At 29.6% G+C, this 27,908-nt stretch overlaps 1 protein-coding gene and 1 long non-coding RNA gene across 2 annotated transcripts in view; one reads left to right on the forward strand and one right to left on the reverse strand.

The window, feature by feature from the left end:
• LOC122271405 (uncharacterized) overlaps positions 1 to 27,908 on the reverse strand; it is a 64,899-nt gene that overhangs the window by 2,418 nt on the left and 34,573 nt on the right. The gene's annotated exons all lie outside the window — the stretch shown is intronic.
• LOC107439300 (Copper transporter 1A) overlaps positions 9,069 to 27,908 on the forward strand; it is a 60,262-nt gene continuing 41,422 nt past the window's right edge. The window contains exon 1 of the mRNA XM_016051852.5: positions 9,069 to 9,208. The gene's annotated coding sequence lies outside the window, so the exon portion shown is untranslated. The remainder of the gene's footprint in view (positions 9,209 to 27,908) is intronic.

Here is a 27,908-nt window from a genome sequence, read left to right on the forward strand (position 1 = left end):
TATAAACTATAAAATATAACTTTTTACCCTTAAATAAAGCAAAGTCTAATATTTTCTGTAAACTTTAAAAAAAAAAAAAAAAAAAAAAGATTGTTTCTTCCATAAGGGTTGCCCGAATGAAAAGTGAGCTCTTGCAATTTTGTTGAAATGTCTGCAGCTATAACAGCACCACTGAACAGGGATATAAGGAAGGTATGTACTACATATAGCTTTCAACAGTGAAATGTTTGTGGTAGAGGAGGAAATTGATCGTGAGCAAAGTCTTGCTGTACATGGATGCGTCCTGACCGGTACAACGATTGATTTCCTGACTCCAAAGAGCACTATTAAATCGACGCAATACAGTACTCTGACGAAATTACGGAAAGCATTTAAAAGCTAACTGCACGTCCTTCTCACACAACAAGTGATTCTTCTCCCTGTAATGCCTGTCCACACATATTTCGTAAGAGCCAAACGACCCTGCTAAATATCCATTGGGAAGTGTTGGAACACCCGCCATACAGTCCAGATTCGTAACCCCGTGACTAATCTTTGGGTAACTTAAGAGACCACTACACGGGACACGTTTCCAGTTGGTATACACAGTGAAGGAAATTGCACAGGACTTTCTCCAGAATATACCACAATCTTTGGGTAGCAAACACATGGAGTGGGCGTAGCTGCTGCCTAAACACTGCGTCCATGGCGATATATTTGATTTTCAAGAAAGGTTTTTTTTTTAATTCAAACTTGTCCACTTTTCATTTGGGTAACCTTTATAGAATAACTCTCAAACATTCTAAAATTTTTTCTTCAATTATTGTTATTCAAATGGTTAAGTAAATTTTAAATATACAACAAGCATTAACATTACTATAATTTGCTTATTGTTATTGTAATGTGTCAGAAATCAAGTTTGTATATCTCTAAATAATTCTACGTATTATCCGTTCTTCACCCTACTTAATCAACCGCTTAATTGCATATAACATTTAAACTGTTAATTGCTATTTTATTATCTAGTTGAAAATGAGATGTTTTCAAATTTATCCATTTTTTTTTTCTTTTAATCTTTAGTGCATATAAAAATATTGCTTTGCGTATTCATTTTTGTCCGTCATCCATTGATAATAAGGTCCTCAGATAGCTTTTTTTAATTCTAGTTATACGAAGCAATTTTTTATAATGTTTTCTGTTATTTGGGAAGTAGTGACAATATTTTATTTAGATTTACATATAAACAGGTCTGAATCTATGCAAATGGTTGGAATAAAATGATATGAGTACATATTCTAAAAGACAGAATTTGAAAAACAATTGCTCCCAAATAAACAAATTGTACCAGTCTGAATATATCAAAATAATTGGAATCAAATGGGTTTTGTACAGATTTTGAGAGACAGATTTTAAAAGCTTTTGCTCCCAGTTAGACGCACACAGCAATTGAACAAAAACATCCAGAAATGTGACAATTTAATTTTTTGGTTATTAAAAAAAAAAAAAAAATTCTTAAAGCTCAATTGGGATGTTTTACCCCTTCCAACATAATCGGAGAACATGATTTTCTGCTATTTCGATCTTTACAAAATTTTTCTTAATGTAAAAAACTTCAACTCTTGTTCATGCAGCAAGTTTCTCTGCTGAAATGCCCAAAGATTTCTACATGGGCAAATTTTCAAGATAGACTGAAAGATGTAGAATAATTATTATGGCTGAAGATGTAGAATAATTATAAAAGCTTAATATGGTACAGTAGGGAACAGATTGTCCGGAACGAGCGGTACCATTGCTATTCCGGATAACTGATTTTTCCGGGTTTTTTTAATCGCTACAAAAAGCAGTTTTTTTATTATCAAACCAAACTAAAAAAAAAATTTTAGAAATAATCTTAAAAAGAAGAAAAACAATAAAGTAATACACTAATGATTATTTCTAAAATGATGGTAAGGTAAACATCTTTTAAAAAGAAAGAAAAATCCTAAAATCTCATGAGGAAAAAAACATTTTTTTTTTAAAAATGGCGGGAAAATTTATCGAATTTCGTTCCAGTTTTCTGATTTCCGGATAAGAGGTTCTGTACTGTATTTATATAATTTATTGAATGTATACCAAAATTAAATATACCGTGTTTCAATTTTTCTACAAAATCTGTTAGAATTTTCCAGACAACCAAAAAATTTAGCATGTTACTCTTTTGTATAGTAATTTTATGGTTAGATCTGGACATAAGTAGCAAAGCTTAATTGAAACAAGAATAAAATTATTAATCTACAGGATGCTTTGTAATAACCACTCATAATATATATGTAACATAAAAAGCTTCAATTAATCTTTTTATGTTAGTTTCACTGCTATAAAACTTCTTCCTAATTAATTATTCTATTTGAAATACTTTCTCACACTTTTAAAAGCCACATCCTGTTCTTAAATCTATTTTTGGCTCAAGTATGCATTTAATTAAGAGCAGGACATTTTTCCCTTTGCTCTTGTGTGGGAAACGTTCGATCCATTTCATAAACCAATAGCAACTACTAAGATTTCCCTTTTTCCCTAAATTAAGACATTTTACGGATTTTACTTTGCAAGATTTTCCCTAACATATAACCAAGGAGGGCAACTTTTCATGTGCACTTTTACTCATTCTCATGACTGCTCTTGTCTAACAATTAATAAATAAATTTTGTACCCTCCTTCCCGACCTATGACCTGTTTTAATCCTTCCACTCGGCAACGACGTTATAAGTCGACAGGATTAAACGGTCGGGAACGGGGTACGGTACATCAACGATATGGAATATCTCTCATTTGAAATTAACTACGAAAGAGGGTACATCAAAAATATGGAATAACTTTAAATCATTTATTCAAATGGACATTTGGTAAATAAGCAGTCAAATTCTTCTTCAACTTATGGCAATAATTAATTCATCCTGTATCTTCATCAAAAAAAAAAAAATAATCTCTTCAATCATCAAACGTTTAGTTTATTATAAATTATACCTACGCACAGTGGAACTAAACGATCATCCGTTTTCCATGTCTATGCTGCATATTTTGTCTACGTTCCTGAGAATACTAGAAAGCTGAGCTTCAATTCCTTCCTTGGACTAAAAAGAAAAACTGCATCGAATTCCTGTTAATTAAAATGTTTTTATTGAAACCCTATCCCATGGAGAAAGCGTTGATTTTGCCATTAAGTGCTGAGCTGGATTTTATCGTCGATGAATAATTGTTCTCACACCCCGAATGGTTTACAATGGTCTACTTAAATATTCGACATTCAAAAGAAAAATAAGCTTCAATTTCTCCGTCACTATTGGTGTTAATTTACGATTCATCTTAACGAAGAAACAAATTTTTTCCCTAGCAGCTCACGTCTTTGGTTTTGGAATTGTGTTTACGGAATTTCAACGCATTCCCATCTCTGTTGTGGTTTTCAAAATATCTCGGACTAATTCGAACTTTTTCAGGTATCCTTTGAGTTAAAGTTTTTTACATTTCTCATAAATCAATTTCTTAAATGATTATGATTTTAATTTTTTCCCATATTTGATGTTTCAAAGTGAAACTACTTTTTATATATTGATAATATTTACTGTTGAAATTTTTATTTACTACTTTTTATATATTGATAGTATTTACTGTTGAAATTTTTATTTCTTTAAATTTTTATTTTCAGTTAATTGATTTATTTGATTGAAAAGTGTTTCGAGAAATTATTTTCATATTGTTTTATGTGTTACAGCTTCTATGATTTTTTGAGTAGTAGAAATTATATTTTTGTTTTACAGTGATTAGGGTTTAAATGAAAATGCCATTTAAATATTTTTCTCTTCGTAATGCAACTGCAATAATTATTGAGATTCACTTTTGATATATGAATGCAATTACGGTGTGGCAAAAATTAAATTAGGAAATGTTATAACTCATACAAATAGTTAGAAAAATGAACAAAATACTTGTTGTTAGAATTTGAATTGAAATGTTAAACCAAACATTAATGTTTGAGTCCAACGTTGGTAATTAGTTCATAGCTCTGTTCTAGCTCAGTAATTTCCATAAACAAATCATTTCTTTATTTCTGAACATTAATTACAGCATACAGATAGGAAAATGATCAAACACAAATTGAAAAATTTAGTAACCAAATTCACTTCAAAAACACGTAAGAAATAGAAATGAAAATATTTGATTTCCCTAACAATTGTGACAAATTAAATTACTAATTAAAATCTCTGCACAAAAATTACTTTAAAAAAATATCCGAGCTAAAATTTAAAAAAAAAAAAAATTATGTCCAAAAAGAAAGAATGAAAGATATAAATGAAAAAAAATAAAATAAAAGGTAATTTGCAAATAAACCAAACTTGCACTTCAGATTAAAAATAAGGAAAATAGCTAGGTCAGTCAAATTTTAAAAACTGATTTACCTTAATACCATATTAAATTTGAAAGCTTTGTTTTGGATTTCAATTAGCGATAAATTGTGTTAAACGGGTTGTAATATAAAATCTGAGAAGACTGATCATCTTTTCTGATTATAAAAGCAATTTGTCTTTACATTTTTCCTGAAATCCGGGTTAATAATTGCAATAAAAATACCAAGAAAGAAAATAAAAGTACAAATAAATAAATATAAAGAAAGTAGAAAGAAAAGAAAGTAGAAAGAAAAATAAAAGAGAAAAGGAAAAGAAAATATGTTACAGAAAGCAAATTTTGGACATAAAGAAAAAAAAAAATTTTCCGGATATTTAGCTATTAAAGTGATAAATATGTAAGGTAAATAATAAATAAAGTGAAATAAAGACAATACTGAAGTCTTGGTCTTAAGAATAACAACCACTGTGAGATTTTTTATTCTATTTTTTTTTTCAAAAAAGGTAAACAACACTCAAATATAATTTCAGATTGAAATTTTTCCAGTTAAACTGTTTTTTGTATTTTGTGTTTTACATTTTAAATTACAAATTTTTAACAAATGTTTATAAATTTTTGTCATCATGATTGAAGAGTTAACTTAAATTGTATTATTATGAAGAATTCTTATAATGAAAAAGCTGTGTTGTGATTTTTAAACAAAAGACTTTTGAAACTGAAAAAACTGTTAAGTCAAAAAAACTGTTGAAAATGAAAATTTTAAATTTGCTGATGATGCTACTACAGATTTTTGATTGTGTTAAAATTTTTACCATGAGAACATATGTAAATGTTTTATAAGTTATATTACTTTTATATATTGTTACCATTACAAATTTGGTTATTTTAATTGTACTTCTACCATAGGGAGGATTTTGCAAATGGAAATTTTTTTAAAATTTTGGATTGTAATTAAACATTATTGGCGAGGGGGGATGTAACATAAAAAGCTTCAATTAATCTTTTTATGTTAGTTTCACTGCTATAAAACTTCTTCCTAATTAATTATTCTATTTGAAATACTTTCTCACACTTTTAAAAGCCACATCCTGTTCTTAAATCTATTTTTGGCTCAAGTATGCATTTAATTAAGAGCAGGACATTTTTCCCTTTGCTCTTGTGTGGGAAACGTTCGATCCATTTCATAAACCAATAGCAACTACTAAGATTTCCCTTTTTCCCTAAATTAAGACATTTTACGGATTTTACTTTGCAAGATTTTCCCTAACATATAACCAAGGAGGGCAACTTTTCATGTGCACTTTTACTCATTCTCATGACTGCTCTTGTCTAATAATTAATAAATAAATTTTGTACCCTCCTTCCCGACCTATGACCTGTTTTAATCCTTCCACTCGGCAACGACGTTATATATATATATATTTAGAATTGTTATCAAATATGAATTCATAAAGGTTGATAATAATTACTTAACCACAGGAAAAAAAAGATAATCCGTATTAAAATATAACGAGTGTTCAATCGCGTTTTTGTAAAACCTTAAAAGCAAGGATGGGGGGGGGGGGAGAATTAGAGGAATTTAGCGGACCATTATTAAGGAAAGCAGAATTTAAGACATCAAGACCTGTTTGATTGCTGGAAGATACTCGGAAGTTATAATTCTTTCAACATCTGTTTCTTCCAGCAATCAAACAGGACTTTATTATTTTTTTTTCAGTTCCGTCTTCCTCGCTAGATTTTTTGTTTTTTAATCCCTGAAATATTAATTTGATGGCTATGTGGCGCAGTTGGTTTGTCGTCGGCCTTCTGAGCCCAAGTCTGCGGGTTCGATCCCCGGCTTAGACACCGGTATTTCGGGATGCAGAAAATCCTCAACGGCCATGTCGTATGATTATGGGGCATGTAAAAGATCCCTAGAGTGCCTTATTGGCTCTTGGCATTTCCGGCAAAATTAAATTCCTAGTGCACTTTAGCATCCAAATAGAGTCTCGGTGCTGCCATCTAGTGTGGCAGAAACTAGACGTCCAAATTAACATGGCCGTACGGTATCTCATCCATTGTGGTGGTCCTAAAAGAGTGGATACCACTTCTGGAGAATGCACTAGGTCTGCTCATCGGGAAGACTGATTGTGCAGCTCTTTGGAAATAAAAAAAACTTTTGCTTATTTTGCCATATCTCGAAAGCATTTTAAGTTAATTGAAAAATTTCTATACTTAACTATAAAATTTTTTACTCAAAGATAATTACATGCAAAAAAAATCACATTCAGTAAATATTTATTATATTTTATTTAATGGTAGTCGAAACAATTTTGAATTTTAAGGTATAAAATTTTTTGCATCATTTTAAAGACTATAATTTTAACTGACAAAATACAAAATTTGAGCGAAATCGGACGAAAAGTTCCTGGGAAATCAAATTTTAAACAAGTCTTATTTTTAAAATTCAATTTCTCAGGAACTATTTGACCGATTTCGCTTAAATTTTGTAAAATTGCATTCTTTGAAATGGTGTAAAAAATTTTATACTATACAGATGAAAAAATTTTCAATTCTTTTTTAATAAATATTTACTAAAAGTTATTTTTTGTATGAAGTTATCCTTGAATAAATAGAATTTTATAATTGTGTGCACAAAATAATTTCAGTTCACTTTTGAAAATTCGCGAGATATGGCGAAATAAGCAAAAAGTAAAGTTAACAACGGGTCCAAACTGTGGACTTTTCCTGACCAAATTATTTGAACCAGTTTTCCCAGGTTGCGGCTACTCTCCTATATTTTGGGGGCCAAAAATCATAATCTGTCTGGTAAAAAAAAACGTATGCTTATGCAGAGAAAGTACGTCTTTGAGTCTAATTTCGCAATTTATTTTATTGTCTGTTGAGAAAAAACGTTTTACAAATCGGAATAACTTCGCCAAAGACAATATTAAAACAGTTTTTCTTTTGTTATTCTTACGCCCGAGGTGTTTATCATCTCCGTTTATTACCTGAACTAGAATATCGCTCTGAATAAATATTTTAGGAGGCAGTTAATCGTATAGAGTTAAGGAGAAATATTTGTTTAAAGTAACCTATCTATAATGAAGATCAATGTATTGTCTACAAAATGCACTCAGGAGATGTACATACAGTAAATGCAGTTGTATTTTTCTTCACTGCTACGAAGATGTGATAAAATTGAGTACCGCGTAATTATTTATAGTTTTTATTTCAGTTTAGAAGATATTCGTTTCCTTTTTTTAGAAAATAAATGAAGATTTTTAATGAGAAAACTGCACGGCTTTCAAACCCAACAATATCAAAAGAGTGTCTCGATAAGGTTAATTACGTCGTTAAATTTAATTCTAAACAAAAATTAAACATTTAAAATTAGTAAAAGATTCTAAGTAAAAGGTAATTTGTATAATCCCTGATTGGAACGGGAAAAAAATAAAGGTAAGTGTCTTAAGATATTTTTGGTTCACAATTTGATGGCAATTGCTGCAAAATTTGTAAGCTTACTTTATTATATTTTTTAGTTTAAGGCAAGAATTTACAGTGCTGTTATAAAAAACGATAACTGAATTTACTTCTACAAGTTAGCTTATGCTTAGCCAAAGTAGAGTAATTTCAGAAAGTTATTTGTGTGAGCAAATTTTTAACCCGAATATTGGATTTCTTATGAAATATCGTTCGACAATACAAGAAAACTTATTTGTAAAATTTGGACTTCTTGTAGAAAATGAAGTAAGAAAGTTCTGAAAATATTAAGTCACCAAGTTTAAATTAATATTAAAACTAGAAAAATTTTTTTCCATGCTCTGATCCTTGGCCAAAGCTCTGATCAATCTTTATTGAGATCAATGCGAAAAAGGGATGGATTAAAATAATCTAAAATCAGTGTATTTTATTTTATAACCGTCGTTGAACAGCCGACTCAAATTTTTGGGGTTTACGATTAATAATATTCAACGCCGTAGCCTTGTAATTTTGAACCCAATCTAGAAGACAAATGAACTACTGGATCAAGTATTGGGAGAAATTTGCCTTCGTGGAGGACTCTTTGATGGAATTAACACGCATTTGCGTTACATGGAGAGGGAAACCACGAAAAAAGATTTGATATCTTACTTTTTTTTTTCCTTTTTGCAATCAATATTAAAAGGAAAAATTAAAAATATTTTACGATTTATCATGTTATATTTCTTTTACTAGCTAAATAAAAAGTCACAAATCGTTGCAGAAATTTATAATGATAATTTTTAGTTTAAAAATAAACAGCCGTTGGAACAAAAATTATTAATCATTGCTGATTTTTAGATTTAAAAATGCTTTGGCCACTTTAACTTAAACTATTAAATAAAATTTATCTTTTTAACTAAGAACTAATTATGTATATAAATTCACTGAAATTTAACCCTGTATCATTTTTTACACATGAATAAAGAACTTAATTTATCAAAATTTCAAACTAACAGAATGACGAAAATCCTAAAAGACAAAATTTTAAATTTCATTCATGCGCGTTTTTTTATATAATTTATTTATTCTGAAATAGCGTTCAAGGGTTAATTAAAGTTTCCACGGATCATAACATTTATACAGAAGGAAGAAAAAAAGAGAATGCTTTCCTTAAAAATTATTTCTGAGGTTGGCGTAATAACTGGCGTCCTATTGCTGGTTGGCTTCACTTCCTCGTTCTTTTTGGCGATAATGAAATTTTGACTATTATTTACAATGGTTGATATCAAGAGCAGACGATTAATGACAGGAGGCGGTGACGGACAGTTGATTCTACTCCATTGATTCTGCCACTTAACACCCTTAATTCCATTTCACACTGATATTTTCTCCCACCCTCTTTCAGGTAAGTGTCACTTTGTTCTTAATACGAGAGTGATTAGATACTGATGAACTATCTATCGATTCTTTTTCTTGTATTCGTTTGTTGCGGTGGTAACACTAAATAATAATATTTTTAAAAAAATTAAATGAAATTTTTTGCTTAATTTTAACCCTTATTTAATAGTTAACATTTTTACATGCATAAAATATTAATTACATAATTATTCCATCATAATTGAATTAATTGTTTTTTTAATGCACAAATTGTTATAATTTTTTTTCAATGAATAATTAAAGAATTTTTTTACAATTAGAAACTTATAAATAAATGTTGTTTTCGATTAATATTTTTATTAATCCAAACTATGCTCCAAGACTTTTATTCATAAAGCTTTTTTTACAAGCTATAATTAAAATAGAGACTGAAATAAAATAAAATTTTTTAAAGAATTAGTTATTTATGTAAAAATCGTTTTTTTTTTTCTTATTAAAGATGACGTAACTGACGTAAAAACGATTTTAAATTATAAAAGAACCGGTACTACTTTTTTCGTTCAAACGAAGAAAAAAAATCTTATTGCAATATTCCTTAAACAATATTCATTTATTATTGCATTATTTTTTAAAGAATATCTATTTATTTAAACAATATTCTTTAAACATCTTACATTTTCACAATTTTTTAAAATTTTTTAACTACAAGTATTATGGGGGCATTTCTTATGATTGAAGGAAAGAATGAAAATTCTTATTTTTTAAATCTAATATTAGTAATCTATGAAATATTCTATATGTTATAAATCGTAATGCATGACGGTATAATTCTCTTCCATATTGTATTAACCATCTTCCATATTGTATCGTAAAGCTGGAAACTACTTTACTGAGTCAAAAACCAATTTTTGTACTCAATTTAACAAAATCAAACGGTGTTATAAACTAAATCTGAACTAAGAATAAAGGGAAAATCAAAAAAAAGGGGGGAAAGATAGCATATGCGACCCGTGTTATAAATTTATGATGATGTAATTAGTAGGGCAAATCAAATTATACTAACTGTAGCATTATCTTCTAATTTTTAAAAAAAACGCTTATCGTGGTCGCAAAACCGAGAAAATTTCTTTTCTCCCGCTGGCAACAAAGAGCCGACTCTAATTGAGCTGTGAATTGGGCGGAAAGGAAAAACTAGAAACAAACTGCTTTATATTTTTGTTTTGATTATTCTATAATGCGCAGGTTTCAAACTGTAATTTATAATTTACTTAAGTTAAATAATTTTCGCTGGAGATAGAGAGATGAGTTTTAATGAAACTAGGAAAAGAATATAACCAGTTGAGATCTACCAGAAATACTGCCGTAAAAAAAAGAGACTTTTCATGAGTGAGATTTGTTAGTTCTGCCAATGTTGCGACTTCTAACTTAATATGTGTTTGTTTAAAAACTTTATAAATTTTCAGAATAACTTACTTTTAAACTACTAAATGATGTTTCTCATTGATCAACTTTTTTTTTTTTAATTTTCTTACCTTTTTTAGCTATTTTTGTTTGCTACATTTTACGAGTTTTTGTAGGAATGAAACGTTATATGTGTTGTGTCTCCAAACTTTGAAATTATGAATTATGTGCTGCCTATTTTTAAAACTTTCTTTTAAAGATTTGAATCAATTAATTTTCTTAATTTAAAAATAGTTAATTTATATAGTTGTCTCTTAATTTCAAATCAAAGAATTTCTTTTAAAAATGAATCATCGAGGTAAAAACTTATAAAGCGGAAATGAGACTATTTTACTAAGGAGATTTATTTTACTAATGTTTTAGATATAATTATATTTATAAATTTTAACTAATTGTAAAAAGTGCGAATTCTGCCACAATTTATACAAAGTTTATAATAACAGTTAATATAGACAATAAATATCTATAATATTCTTGCAAAATATGCTGCTTTATATTCGTGAAAAAAAATTACTTTAAAAATAAATATTTTTTATTTCCAGGGTCTGGGTTAAATATCAATGATATTTAGAACAATTTACGGGATTGGGAATTTAAAATAAGACACATTTGAAAAATATTCAGAAGAGCGTTTAGGAGAGTTTTTAGTAAAAAATGCAAGGATGTCTATGAGGCAATAAGATACTTTTGTGTATTGTGATGTTATCTAAAATTCCTGAAAATAATTAAGAACCTATCATGGAACAATACAAAGAAACAGTTTAATGTAATTATGTCAGCTTTAGGGAAAGTGTGGCTTAAATTCAATTCAGTAATATTCTTAACAACTAACGTTAACGTCTTCTGGATTAGTGGTCGGAAAAGGGCCTGGTTGGCAGGGCGCTGGACTCCTCGCGTAGGAAATGGTGACTGGTGCACGCTTAATCTGTCGGGTCACAATGTCCTCCATGTTCCCATTACAAATTATACCTCTGGGAGGGCTGAATTGGAGATTGATCGTTCTCTCGTTCTGGTGAAAATTACGATCTGTGGATGAATGAATGGATGTATGAATGTATCCACCCTATAAACGGGTGTGGCATAAATTCTTGTCCATAGATGTCACTGGAAAACAAGAACAATCGAACCCCTTCCCGTAATGGCCAACGCCAACAACAACAGTGGCCGGAAAAATGCATTTTTATAGCGCACTGCAACTACTTTGTTACAAATGTAGCTAGCAAGAACTACATTTTCTGAAAAATGTAGCGACTACAAATTATTTTCGAAATGTAGTAACTACTTCACTACTTTAAGGAGACTTTGCCAAAAAACTAAATTTGTACCTTTGTTCAAAATAATTTTAATAAGAAATTATCTTAAACATGAAGAATTATTAAGAAATATTTATTCATGTTTACGTGAGCTGGTTTTGTTATTCCAAAAAAAAAATTAAGAAATGCGAGGAAATTATCAAATACTTGCAATTTTGTTTAGTGTTTAATACTCTTTAATTTTTTTCTTAACGAAATTAAGAACATCGAAATTATGTTCCCGTCCTTCGAAATAACATCTATGTTTCACAAGTTTAATACATTCTCGTAGAAAAGTGTGACCCAAGTGATTATCTATTATTCGTAATAGCTAGTTTAAATATCAGTTATATGTAAATCTACGGCCATTAGCAGATCCGCGAAGATATGTACCGCCACAAATTCGAAATATAAGTTGCGTTAGAACCTTGTTTCTTTTCTTAATTAACGTTAAAAATAGTTGTAAAGAATCGCTACTAAATAATTTTTTTTCTAACAAATGATCCATAGAAACTGATGCCATTGGATATTATCACATTTTTTTTAATACAGACAGGAAAGGGCAAGGGATAGCCTGGTTGGAATGGCATTGGGCTCATGTTCTAGAGGTCGTGAGTTCGATCCGCCGGATGAAGACTCCCCTTGTAGTAAATTGTGAATGTTGCACGCTAAATCTGTTGGGTCACAAAGTTCTCCATGTTCCCATAACAAATCATACCTCTAGGGTAGTGTTTCCCAAACTTATGACTTTTGTGTAACCTTTTTAAATTTTTCGCAACGCAGTGTACCACTAGTAAAAAAATGAATGTATTATTTTCTATAAAATAATTGCACAAAAGTTAAAAATCACAACTGGCTGTTGGCACCACTAATTATTAACTGTTAACTCAGCAAAAATAAGCCAATAGAAAAATACGTAATCGTTAATTTTCATGGCTAGCTTTAATTTTCGTTTGCTGCAAGATATTTAGCATAAGAACGCGTACCCCCGCTAAACTGTTCCCGTACCCCTGGGGGTACGCGTACCACACTTTGGGAAACACTGCTCTAGGGGTACTGATCTCGAAGTTTTTTTGTCTTCTGGATTGGATTCAAAATTACAAGGCTACGGAGCTGAACATTAGTAGTCGTAAAGACAAAATTGGGTTCGCTGTTCAACGACGGTTATAAAATAAGATATAAATAGTATATAACAGTCGACATTTTTCAAGCGCTGAAAATAGTGCTTGGCTCAAAAGGCGCTATATTTTTAAGCGAATAAATTTTTTAATCTGGTAATACTGTTTTTTTTTTTTTTTACACTTTGTACACTACTACTGGTGCTGATGCATGTCTAAAAAATTCTTCAATATATTTTCTTTTTTGAAAAATTTAAAAAGAATATCGATGTTTATATGAAAAAATTTAACAAAAACTGCACTTTCACTCAACCTTTTGATTATTTTTCTTCGCTTTTACGCATCATTGACTCAATTATGCCACCATTTCCGAACAGTTGAACTTCTCGAAGCATCTTAAATAATATATATACCATAAAAATAAATAATTATGCAAGGAAACCACTCGGAAGTTCTCATAAATGGCTCTACCGCGTTTTTAATATTTTCCGCTAAAATTCAATTCAATGGCCGTTTTTTCCAGCTATAATAATGCGTGATCTGTCAATGGTGACAACGTTTTGCACTGAGCACGCCACAGAAATGAAATATGGTGGTTTTTGTCATTCTCACGTCATGTATTTTTCCTTTTGATGTCTTATACATTCAACGATGTTGTTTAGATGACTTTTATGGTTTTTAAATGCTCCGGAAAAAAATCGTTTGTTTATTATTTTCGAACCAAAAAGTGTTCTTTGTTATTTAGGAATTTGCGGTTGAAAATCTTGACCATAAAATATTTTACTTTTGATGACGATTAACCTTTCTACTGCTGAGCTATTGAAGCTAAATTAACGACTTGAATTCGTGTGCATCCATTCACCTGTAATACATCTTAAGGTTCGCTTTTCAAATACGTGAGTTATAGCAGTTGCTGACATAAGGGAGAAGAGGCAACGGTACCAGGTACTGCCTGGTACCATCATGGGCAATCGATGGATCGTAAATATTTAAATCTATTACTAATATTTTTATTCGGAAATATTTATTTTTTGCTGAAAAATAATTTGTTTTTGCAAAATAATTTATGAAGTGCGACTTTCAAAGAAATTTACTATTGAAATTTTGAGTTATTAAAATTTATGCAAAAAAACAAATATTGGGATAATAAATATTTGTTATTAAATAATTTTCACTTATTAGAGACAGATTAAAGAATTGGATTTATATTAATGTAAATATCCTTAAAATAAATTTTTTTTTAAAAAATAAGTAATAAGTGCGCTTTTTTATGCTGTTTTTTGAAGGCTGTGTCGTCATATGAACTGATGCTTTTTGGCGAATAATATGCTATTTTCATAACTGTGTGAGTTAGCAAGAGTTTTTCATAACTGTTAGGTCAAGCTGAGCGTATCTAAAGCCATTGCTCTATAAGCTTATTCTGAAAATGCCTCAAAACGCCAATATGTAAAAGAATTACTGTTTTGTGAAAATTAAAAACATTTGTTGTCTAATTTTTAGAAATCTTAAAAAGTTGCTGTAATGCTGCATTAATTGGGTCAGCTGTTCAACGACAGTCATAAAATCAGGGGAGAGAGCGCTCGCCTCCCAAAGAGGTGAACCGGGTGCGAATCCCGGCCGGCAATGGCTGGTTGATTCGAATTCCGCACCCGGTTTGTACCGACCACAGTGCTGGCGTAAAATATATCCTCAGTGGTAAACGGAGGATTATAGGTTAGAGTCCCCTTGCCGTCTGGCTAACTGTAGGAGTTGTTCGTGGTTTTCCTCTCCATGTAACGCAATGCGGGTTAGTTATATCCAAGTCCTCCATGAAAGCAAAATTTTCCCGATACTTGATCCAAGAGTTCCCTTGTCTTCTAGATTAGGCTCGAAATAATAAGAATATGGAGTGATAAAATATAATGCGGCATTGTCTGGGTTCATAAAAATCTGCAAATTTGAGTATAAAATGCTGTATAAAAAGTCGGTGTCTTTTCTTTTTCTTTTTTTTTTTTAATTTTTTTGCATTAAAAGTAAAATTTTCTAAACACGGCCCACTTTTAAGCAATAAATTTTCAAATTTGTAGTCATTTAGATCAAAGAGAAACAATTATTCATCATTGAAATTCCTTTAATTTACAAAATCAATTATTGATACATAATTGAATATGAATGAATAAAATCTTTTTTTTTTTAAAGCTATTATTTTATATTTTAGTACAAATTTAATTCCGATAATCTAACAAATTTTTTAGTAACTATTAGACTGTTTTTTAGAAGTAAAAAATAACAAAATATAGTTTTGCTCTTAATTCCAGCTTCAGAATTTTTTTTTTTTTACATATATAAGGGACACCGATGTCCTTACCTGCATCGAAGGGTAAAATTGCTCTAGTTACTCTTCAGTAATTTAGCTGAATCTACAGTTTGCTTATAACAATAACTCAGTCTTTGCCAGACATTAAAAAGAAATTGCTAATAAATGTTTAAAGAAATTATTTTCGTATTAGGCCATCAATGAAGGGGAAAAAGAGTTATTTTCAGATAACAACAACACTCCCACCATTCTTCAATGTAAACACCCTTCCGATTTTATCCGGATGTTATGGAGAATCTACAGAGATTTCTATAACATAAACACATGCAAGTAAATACATACATTAAATCAAGTTCATTATCAAGGTCACATATTTTGAAGATTATTTCGGGTAGAAATGTCTCTTTAATCTATATCAGACAGCCGAGAAATTTTCTTCAATGTCAAAAAACTATTTGAAATGTAAGCACACGTGGCCTGGTAATCATATAAGTATTATAAGATCAAAGTAGCAACAAGAATGACCTTCACAATTTACTGCTTTTGCTCAAAAGTCGTTAATATGGCGATCCTACCTAGGCACATTACCTAGTTGATGCACAGATTAATTCGGGTGATAAGTTAAAATGCGGAATCAAGTTTTTCAGTAATTTATCTACATATGCGCATTAAAGGTTTCTGTATCGTTTAAGTTCAAATGTTTGTTTCTCTCATTCTATCAACTAATTTGTTGTCACTTCGTGCGTCGTGAGTCCTTCGTGCACACAACGATAAATATCGGTCATCGGTGCTCATCGTAGCATTTGGCTGTCCTTGCTGAACCTTTTGAATACCGAACTTGTGGTTTGAAATTGTTGCTTAAGTCTATGAACCACAGAAGGGCTCACATTTAGCCAACTGGCCACTTCTATCTGACTTAGTCCTGCCTCTAGTCTTCCCATAGATCTCTATCGCAGTTCTTGGGACAAATGATGCCTGGAGGTCAGTTACAAATTGACTATCACAAATATCTAATTTTAGAAACACACCAGGCTTGCGGCCAAACATACAATTTTATGCTCATTGCAGATGACGTCATTCCATTGCAACTCCACTAGTTTGCAGTTTTACTTAACAACGCTTATTTAATCTTATTTGAAAACATATTCAAATTTCCTTGGGATTGGCTTATTTTTTTGGAGAGTTATCGCTAGTTTTGTAATTTTTCTTAGGTTGCGAGTTTAGAATATGACCTTGCAGAAATTGTATATATGACCCAAAAATGTTAGTGAATATGCTTTTTAAGGAAACTGTAAATTCTGTGCTTATTTTTCATAAAAATCTTTTTTCCCCACGAAAACTTTGAAAATGTTTCAAATATTTCAGTAATAACTATCGACAAATAATATACTTTTTGAGCATTCTAGAGATTTTGTTTAGATTCGTCATAAAAAAATTTTAAATTGTCACAAAATCAGGTTGAGAACTTCAAACTACAGAATATGCCTACGATTTTGACTACCATGAGTTGGCAGCGAGCAATATCATCATGGAAAGTGATACTGAATACAGTTAATCTTTATTCTGGTAGGATCAACTGCAAAAAACGTGTTTTGCTTAATTTTATAACGCAAAGCCGCGGGGAAGGAAGACAGATAATAATTAATAAATAAATATTTTGAATTACTTCAGCTTTATTAATTGTCTTTCAATTTTGTGCATGAATTCGTAGTATTGTTCATCAGTACTGATTATTGATTTTTTTTCCACCCCTTACGAAGAACGGGTATTCAGCTAGTACGATACAAACTGTGATTAAAATATTTTGGATATCATTAGAAGGTCGACACTTCATTTTTATCAAAAAATTATCGCCATTATTCAATGAATTATTTCAATATTGAAAAAAAATCTAACTATCGAAAAGATTATATTTAAAAATAGAACAAACCTTTGGATGTCTAGCATTCTCTAATATATCTTTTGGTGATTCTTTCTTTCTTTTTTTAAGAGTACGAGACAAATAATACATCTTTTGTCAGTTTTTAAAATATATATTAAGTTTAAGTTATTAAGTTTATTTCCATTATTGCCGCACTGGTCGGAATTAGTTTTTTGTTGGATGAACATAATATGCAGGGTAATGATGTAAAACCTTTTTTTTAAGCGAAAAAAAAAAGAAGAAAACACTTTTACATTTAATCTAATACTGTAAGAGTTTTGAATCATATTTATTTTCAAAGCCTTTCAAATCAACAGTATTGTCTATACTGTAAGATTATTTTATTTCATAACCGTCGTTGAACAGTCGACCCAATTTTTTGGGTTTACGACTACTAAAGTTCAACTTCGTAGCCTTGTAATTTTGAACCCAATCCAGAAGACAAGAGAACACCTGGATCAAGTATTGGGAAAAATTTGCCTTCGTGGAGGACTTTTTGATAGAACTAACCCGCGTGTACGTTACATGAAGAGGAAAAACCACGAAAACCTCCCACGGTTAGCCTGACGGCAAGGGGACTCTAACCCATAATACGTCTACCATTGTGGATATTTTACGTCAGCACTGTAGTCGATGCAAGCCGGATGCAGAATTCTTATCGACTACGACTGGCATAAGGTACGATTAAAAATTAATAATAAATAAAAAATTCAAAGAATACAATGGTTTGAACTAATTCATTAATAGAACATCTTGAATGGTTTCTCCAAACTATGAAGAATGAAATTAAAAACCAAAAATCCAATCGTTTGGTTGAAATTAATATAAAGGGTAACGTTTTATATTTCAAGCATTACTTTATTTATCTCTTAGTAGTTAATTTGCAAACCATTGTTATATAATATGGCATTGGAAAATTAGACTAGTTTGTGATAGAAACTAAAACTTTGATATGATCTAGTCAAGGCCTCTTGAAACTTCGTCATCCTGCGCGATATACGCCATCGATACACTATATTTATCTGAAACAGTTCGTTGACACCCATTGAAGAACAAACCTAGTGATAGTAAATCTCAACTAAATTCGGAAATTATAAGTGTTTTATAATCTTCCTTTACTTATGCCTGACAACGTTTAGATTGTTATTTGATAGTTTATCGAACAGTATTCAACTGATTTTTTTTTTTTTGATTAAGAAAAATTATCATTTATATGCAAAGTAGATATTTAAACCTTAAAGCTATGCAGAAGATAACGGAGATAACAGAAAACTTTGAAATAACATTATGGAAAAAAAATATGCACAGCACTTTTTATTGACGAAAAACATGAGCCATTAACTTTTTCTTCTTAATAAAATGGCACAATTTTTCTTTTTCTTTCTTCTTTACGATGACATCAAGCGTTATCAGAGCCTGAATAAGGCAGGGGAATACGGGCAGTTGCCCCGGGCCCCACATTAGAGGGGGTCCCTAGATTATTTTTTATTTCCTTCTTTAATGAACTTTTTTTCAAACAAAATATAAGTACAATGTAAAATCCGTCAGTTTTGTGTTACCTTCTTTATTAATCTATCCTAAGAACACAAAAAATCTATCTTTCGTAAATCCATGACTTTCTAGTGCGGAATTCAGCTAAATTTTTAGAATTACTGTGGACAAATTTGACCAATCAAAAGCCTATATTTTTACAAATCGCAAAATACGATATGTTTACAAATTGAATTACTGATTAATTGAACTACTGATTTTTATTGATTGGCTTAATTGAATAATTTAATTGCAAAAATTTAGCTGTATTCCGCCCTAATGTCAGCAAGGATATGAATTTTTTGCAGCTAGATGACAAAGTTAACAATCAGAAAACTGCATTTGGCATGATGGACATAGAATTCTCAGAAAATTAATAAAATGGACAGATTGATACTTCGTCTGACCATTGGAGAGTGGGGGGGGGCTTTATAGCTATTTCAGCTTCTAGACAATTTTCTTGTTATATATATATAATGAGGGGAAAATTTAAATACCTCCATAATGTTCGGTTCTTTATTACTGAAGTAGTGATGCAGAGGGGCCCCCGAAGAAATTTTTGCCCTGGGCCCCAATTAGGCCTTGAGCGTTACTATGTCATTCACATTTTAATATTTTTAATAAAAACTCCGGAATGCTGGGTGTGACACACTTTCTGACGTCATCAATAAGTAACAATGAGTAGTTTTTTAAAAAATGTCACATATTTACTTCTTAAAGATGACATCGAAAAATGTGTAGCAAATTTTCCTTAGTGTAGCAATTTTTCTAATGTCCTCTTAAAAAAGCAAAGAGTAGATCTTACAAAATGTCGCAAATAGTTTACTTCTTGAAGATGACATTGAAAAACGTGTAGCACACTTTCCTTGCTGAAGTACATTTTCCTACATCATTTTCAATAAATAATTTGTAGTTTTTATAAAATGTTTACTTTTTAAAGATGGCAACAAAAAGTGTACCATAGGTTTAAAAAATATTCATTCCGAAATTTCTATACAGGTTATTATCGACCTGTATCAATTATTATGTATGAAAATACCCTTTTTTTTCATTTATTTCACTTAATATTTAGCAAAAAATATTTAAAGTTTTTTGTAATAGCTTTTCAGCTACAATTTCGAAATTTTATTTCGAATTTTCCTACACCTCCGTGCAATATTGTTTATGTATTTGTTCTTTTTTCCTTTTTAAATTTGCATTTTTCGAACCAGGTGTAAAAGTAAACGAAAGACAACGCGATGCTTTTCTTTATCATGAAGATTAAAAGAAAGAAGAAAAATATTGAAGCCACTAAAGTGATGGATAATTTTAGAAATAGTGTTTGAATCGATTGCTTAAAATAGATCTCTCAGAAAATATTGTTTCTCGATAAGCAAGACGGAGAACAAACGACGTAAACAAACCCTTGAAAGAGGCCCTAAAATGACCTCTCTTAACCTTTTACTCTATCAATCGGGCACACTTTTTGAACGTAAACATGTACTTCGAATTTTTTATAAAATCCAGAATCTTATTCATTATGTTGTTATAGTTATATAATAACTTAAACTTTGAAACTATACAAACCAATATGAAAATTTTAAGAAGAAGAATGAAATAATTATTATAGTTTTAACAGGAACATCGTTATATGTATTTCCGATAAAGTGCAGAAAGTTGCAGATTATGCACAGTGTGATCCCAAAATTGATTCATTTCTCAATTTACGTAGGTAATCTCTGCGAATTACTTACTAGGCATTCATTTAAGTGAAAATAAGATTTTAGTTGGAACAAAAACGTTTCTGTAAGCTCGAATCAACAATTTTATTTATCTATTTTTCATTGTCAAAAAAATCAAGCTACTACAATTGAACAATTAGCGTGTTAGTTAATGAAATCAATCATCAATTACTTTAAAAAATAAAATACAAAGAATCAAACGGTTTAAACTACTATTAGAATTAAAGGAATTAACATATCATTTATTTATTTTTCAATACCTAAAGAATCAAGTTAATACAATCAATCGACAAATTAGTTGATCGGAATAGGAAAACATAGGTATGAACGATACGGAAGTTAACGAGCGCATTGCTTAGGTAAATTGCGAAGAAAAGTGATTTTGCATTTAAATTACCCTGGTGAGTCTTAAGATTAGTTATGTAATTTGCATATGAACGACCCTCGAGCTTTTGCGCAAACATATGCATAAGACAGTGTAAAAGCGGTTAAAATATCTCCATCTTTAAAACATGGAAGAATTGAAATGAATGTACCGCGAGCGTATTGACAAAACATACCGTAGATTATAAAGGGGTTGGCGAAACTTTCAATTGGCGTTAAAGGAGCGTTCTCGCAAATCGCCAAACAGCTGGGTGCTTATGTTTTTGTTTTCGGTATCGCATAACATTCAACAAATTAAATATGGGTGCGACATTTCAATTAAGCGGGTCTTCATTAGATTCTTCTGCATTAAATGAAATATAAAGCGTATTTTTTTTTATAGCTCCGACATAATCGTTTGTATCTGTTGTTGACATAATTGTGTTTATTAGCGTTTTTTAGAAGGTCGTAATAAAACTAAGATAAAAAAATTATATATTATTACCTCCATAATTCTGTATTTTCATAACTTTCATTAAATGTATTTCGAGTAGTGAACTTCTTTACCTACTCATCCACTAATTAAAATTATAATTTCGCAATAACCTCTAATCCTTAATAATGAAATGATTTTATTACAATAAAGTTTGTTTCCTTAAAAGATTAAAAAAAATTTATTGATTAGCAGAGAATTTGTTACTAATTCTATATTCATTAATTAAACTTAATGGTTCTGCTCGATAACCATTTACAATTTTTTTAAAATTTGATTTAATTTTCAGTTATTATGGGATTCCTTAAATATTTTTCGACGCAGAGATTTAGCAATAATGCGAAAAGCTGAAATTTATAAATGTATAATATTTATAAATGTTTAAGAGAATTTTAGCAGCTATTTTGTACTAATTATTTTAGTTGAAATGTTCATTATACACAGTTTTATAAAAAATAATCGTAAAAGTCATTGAACGATTGAGTATTACATTTTAAAATGCAAGTAGAATTCCATAATTATTTCATTTTATACATGTAAAACGGTAGATAAGTAACTTCGTCATAAAGTTTTACATGATACGAGATTATTATGCGATTGCTTTATAATGAAGGAACAACATTTTAAGTTTTAAACTTTTTGTGGAAAAGAAGAAAAAAACGAAATTTTTTCTTGTCATCGGTTTTAGCGATTAGAGAGTGTTTTATCGTATAAATATTCAGTCAGCACTGTTCCATTTTAAATAAAAATGCATTTTGCTCCGGAAAAAAAATTACTCGAATTTGTCAATAGAAATTCCCTAATTATCGCAACAAGAACTTTTAAATTTCTAATCAAACTTTTTCCTTTATTATAATTTTGTGCAAATAATTATTATTAATAATATAAATGACTATTAAAAGTAATTAATTGAGAATACCCAATTTTAATAAATTAACTGTTTACGCAATCAGATTAATAACTTTTTTCATAATTTACAAATAGAGAAAAAGTCTTTCACAGTTTAAAAGTGAAGAGAAAAATAAAATTGAGATTAAATTTACACAAATAAGCATAACTCGAAGGAGGTTGAAGTAAGGGCATTAAAATCGAAATTTCAAAAGAAAACAAAATCGCGTTTTAGTGTACAGTGAGCAGTAAACGAAAAATCTAAAACTAACTTTTGATCTAATGATCAGATGTTTACGTTCTAGGACTCAAACTTTAGATTTAGAATTTCCTTAATTCCCTACTACTATTGTAAGATATTTACTTTTCACCTAACTTGTAAAATTATAAAGTTTAGAATTCCTTACAAAATCACTCAGGCGAAGAGATTGTGTTTTATTTAAATATTATTTAGAAAGAATTTTTCTAAAAGTATTTCATTTAAAGTTTTTATCAAACTTTTGTTTTTCATTTATCTATAGTTATTGAAAGTTAAGTTAATGATTTTTAAGTTGAAATGAATGCCGCCCTGCTTTGCATATTTCAAATATTATTTCTAAAGAAATGTATAACTTTAACATTAAACACCCAGGACTTACAATTGTAATACAAATCAAATCACTTCTATCAAATCAAATTAATCAAACAACCACTGCATTTATTTATTAAAAAACACTCTTATGACCTGATAATACATTGATCTAACTCTTAAATGTGAGTTTTATAACATATAATTTATTTAAACTCAGCACATACATCTAACCTCTGTTGTCGCCAATGTCTCAATTTTAAAATAAAGTTTTTCTCTTATAAATTTTCTGATACTTTCATATGAAGGATAGTATTAAGTTCGAGAATTAAAAATTTGTGCCCAAAAAAGTTGCTAAAAAATTATAATTATTATTTATATTTGACAACAGGAAATTTTTAATTGAAGGTTGACATTTTTTTAATTATGTTATTTTTTAATTATGTTATTTTTTAATTATATTTTTAATTACCAAACTCATATAACAGTATTTAGTAATCTATAAATTTATGTTACGCATGATAGTTGCAGAATAACCTGTACGCAATATATGCAAATAAAATATATTTTTAAAATTGTGCATTTTCCATTAATTGCATTTATTATTCTTATATTGAAAAAGTATCAAGTTATCTATGACCTCCATAATGAATGAAGTATTTACCGACTTTTATATATATTAAGGAATTGAATCAATTTTTCACAAAGTTTAAGATCTCGTCTCATGGAAAAAAGAAAGTTATTTAATAAAATTATGCAAACAAAGTAATTTAATATATTTTTTTTATAATGAATGCTTCTAGTAATGAAACAAATGCTTTCAAACTTTATTTAAAAAATATTGATTATTTCGTTTACAAGAAACTATTAGTACTTTAAAGTGTGATAACATTTTTGAATACTCTATTTTTTTCTAGTAAATAATATGTCTTTGTTAATTTCTAAAAAAAATAATCTTTATAAAAAAGCTTACATTATTCTTTTATAGAGAATATTGATTTAATAGAGAATATCACTAAAATAAAACAGGTTATGTTTTCTTACAATAAAAACTAAATAGAATTAATTCTTCAAAATAGCGTTTCAATAAAACATAGTAATAAAATGTTACGTTATTTTTTGTGATTGGTTCATTAATAAATTATTTTTATTTCTTCGCAAACACAATTCTTGCGAATTGCCAACACAATTCTTCTAAAAAAAAATTGAATCTGTTATATCAAAAAACTAGATCGTTTTATAAAATATAAATTATAGCGTTTAATAAAATATGAATACAGTGTATTTGTAAAGTGATCCTGACAGTAAAAAGATCATTTTCTTTTTTAATTCTCTTCTAAAAAGAATTAATGAGTTATTTTTATTCATCATGGCTAGTCGAGGAGGAGCAAAAGAATATCGAATTACACTGTTTAGGTTAATGTAATTTCGTTCTCCCACCACATTTACGCGTAATCCATCGCCAATTCCACCTGCAATCGCCACGTTTATAATCTACGGTATGTTTTGTCAATGCGCGTACCGCGAATCCCAAAAATGACTGACAATTTCGAAAATCAATTAAGAAGGGGATAAAAAATATACAGTTTTTTATTCTCCCCAAATTTCAAAATTACTTTTAAGTTTATCATGAAAGGAATCTTTCGATTGAAAAAAAAAGAAACCATTAAAAATTTTTTTTACTGAATATCAGACATATACAAACTAAACTATTTATATGGATGATTGTGTCGTCTGACTGCACATTCTTGTAAAAAAAAAAAGATATTTATTTTAAAAGAAAAAGTTTTTAACATTTTTCTCAGCAGAATTATCTGTTGAAGAACTTTCTATTAAGACATAAGAGTTTGTTTCCTAAGCAGAATGCAGCAAACTGACTTTCTTTTTTTTTAATTGATTTTTTTTTTAAACACCGAGGATGTGCAGATTAGACAACAGTCGGTTATGTAGCGCTAAACGTAAACGATTCACACTCAAGGAAACGTCACAAAACAAAGTTTGACGCAAAACAAAATTTAAAAAATATATATAAGAGCGCTATTAGGGTAACCTGGGTATGTAGAATCAGTCTCTATCCGAAAAAATTAACCCTCTGCGAGACACGCAAGAAAAGTCTTTAGCAAGCCTGTAAAATTAATGAAGAGATGATAAAAGAAAAAATCTTGCATCTGAATTTTTGGCAATTTCTTTCCTCTGGCCGGGATAGCCTGGTCGGTAGGGCGCTGGGCCCATATCCAAGAGGTCGTGGGTTCGATCCTCGCCGGCCGAAGACTCCCCGTGTAGTAAATGGTGACTGATGCACGTTAAATCTGTCGAGTCTCAAAGTCCTCCATGTTCCCACAGCAAATCAATACCTCTGGGGGTACTGATCCAGGAGTTTCCTTGTCTTCTGGATTGGTTCAAAATTACAAGGCTACGGAGTTGAACGTAAGTAGTCGTAAACCCATGAAATTGGGTCGGCTGTTCAACGACGGTTATAAAATAAAAATAAAATTTCTTTCCTCCAGGGAAAAAGACCATAATGAACGAAATCAACGCTGTTTATCAACGGAAAACAAAGCCACGTGCATGATCGAAATTTACATTCGCTTCTTAATTTATAAATTATTAGCTTATAGTTCTTTAAGGCATGAAAAACAAATTTGACGAACGATTCATAAAAAATTCCAGCTTTCCTTAAACTTCTGATTGTATTTTATGTTTCTCCGATTTTTCATGGGAAATGAGCATTCTGAAAATAATAATAAACTCAATTATCTTCCTTTTTTTAAAACAAAAAAAAAATCTTATTTTGAGGTATACAAAAGGATCAGCTGCGTGAAAATTTTCTTGAGAGTTCAGATATATCTTCAAAAATACTGTTTGAACCTGGATTAAGAATAAATAATTTTTAAACGTTTGTTTTATCGTCCCTAAAAAATGCGTATTTAGTTTTCTTGCAATTTAATATTCTTCACCAACGCATGACTTACTTCTGGCATTTTTAAGGGGGATTTTTCTCCCGTTTTTTTGCTAGTGTTCGTAAAATAAATTTATATATCATTGTCGTTTGGTTTAAATCAATGGTTCAAAACGCTTTAAAATGTACGTAATTTTGATCTAAAATAAATATGAAAATATAGTAATTTTAATAGATTTTCCTCATTTATTTTACATTTCAGAAGCTCCACTCGTATATATAGCAAACGATATTTTTAGACTGAAAGAAAAATACTTTAATTGGGTATAATATAGCCTACGTCACAGGTTGTGTTGTTCCTACTAAATTTAACCCATGAACGGCATTTTCTGCGAGCCTAACTTCAAGCCACAAATAAACAAACGAAGTGTTCGATCGTTTAAATAGCTGCTCGCCAGATTTTATTGCATTATAAAGAAAAGTTATTGAAACTAAATACAACTAAATAAACAACAACAACTAAAACAAATAACAACAACTACTAATAACAATAACTAAATAAACAACAACTAAATTCCATTCGTTTAGCATTGCGTCATATGTTGTTCCTACTAAATCGAAGTAGTTGTGTTTTTTTCATATTATACCCAATTGGAAGTGTTAGGTGTTATCGTTTGGTTGATCATTCATTGATCGAAAACTATGTAAAAAAATATGAGCAATCAGTTTCAATGAATGTTTGGTTAATCATTGATAGAAAACGATAAAAAAAGGTTATGAGCAATGGAATTTACCATAGTAAAAAGTAATATGAAAATAAGTAAAATCAGTCTCATTTATTATCGTCATTTATTATCAGTCTCATTTATTATCGGAAACTTCGCTTGTTCATAATATTAATGAGTGTTTCATTAAAAGTTTTTTTTTTCTTAGCAAAGGATGCTTTTACATTGAAAAAATAATATTTTAAGAGTCAGTGTTGAGCGTTATCGTTTGTTTAATCATTGATCGAAAACTATATAAAAAAAAATTTTATGATTCAATTTTGATCAATGATGTTTGGTTAATCATTGATTGAAAACGATAAAAAAAAATATGAGTAATGGAATTTATCATAGTCAAAAGTAATATGAAGTCTAAAAAGTTCAATTGAACAAAGCGAAAATTAAATAAATTTACGTGGCTTCGATTATGAAGATCGCATTTTAAACTTATTCCGTCCAAATTATAAATTAATACATTATACGTTGTGTCGCTTTCAGTTTAGCAATGTAGAAAAATGTTCGCAATTACTAAATGCAATAAAAACTTGTTTATATCTGTATTCTCATGCTCTTTCCTATTTTTTCCGTAATGGAGGAAACGGCAGTGAGAATTCAAAAATAGCGGAGGATAATAGAATTTTCTAGCGAAGTAGAACAATTGGTGGTTATTAATGCCGGGAAATAATTAATTCTACAAATCGAGCGTTTAGCTTTACTTTCGTACGCTCTGTTGCTTCTTAAGAGTTTGGTCATATGAAACCAGAAATGAACCGGAATTTTTAAGTAGTTTTTTTCCTTTTTTATGTGAAATATATTTGTTTAAACGAGGTTGCAATTAAGATAATGTATAGCTCGCTGGAACTCAAACATAGGTGGATTAGACCCTTTTGCAAATAGCTTTTTACCTTCTTTATATCGAAAGAAATCGATATGATAGGAATTTAAAAAAAATACATTAAGAAAAATTTTAAAAACCGAAAATAATACGAAGTATATAAAAACTCATAAATTATAGGTACACACAATAACATCCCTTTTCGACTTGAATTTTGAACCGGAGATTTCGTGGGCAGAAAGAGTGTACCTTTCTACTCGAACTTTTTTCATTTTTTTTTAATCTTATTATTTATTTATTGAAAAGGATGTTATAAAAACCAATCAAGTAACCTCAAAAAAATTATATACTTATCGCAAAATCCAACGTGCTATAAAACTTATATTTCACATCAAAATGTTATGTTACACTTGGTACTGTTCTCTGTTAAGTAAAAATTAGTGTTAAAGAACGTGCTGTGAAAACATTAAGTATATGTAATTTTAGAAAGTGGGATTATGTTATGTGTACATTAATTAATGAAGTTTACACATACTATGTGTATGCCTAATTCAAAAAGTGGGCATATGTGTATGCAAA

Source organism: Parasteatoda tepidariorum, chromosome 6, assembly GCF_982258835.1.
Source record: "Parasteatoda tepidariorum strain Cologne lab strain chromosome 6, Ptep-v5.0, whole genome shotgun sequence".
NCBI lineage: Eukaryota > Metazoa > Arthropoda > Arachnida > Araneae > Theridiidae > Parasteatoda > Parasteatoda tepidariorum.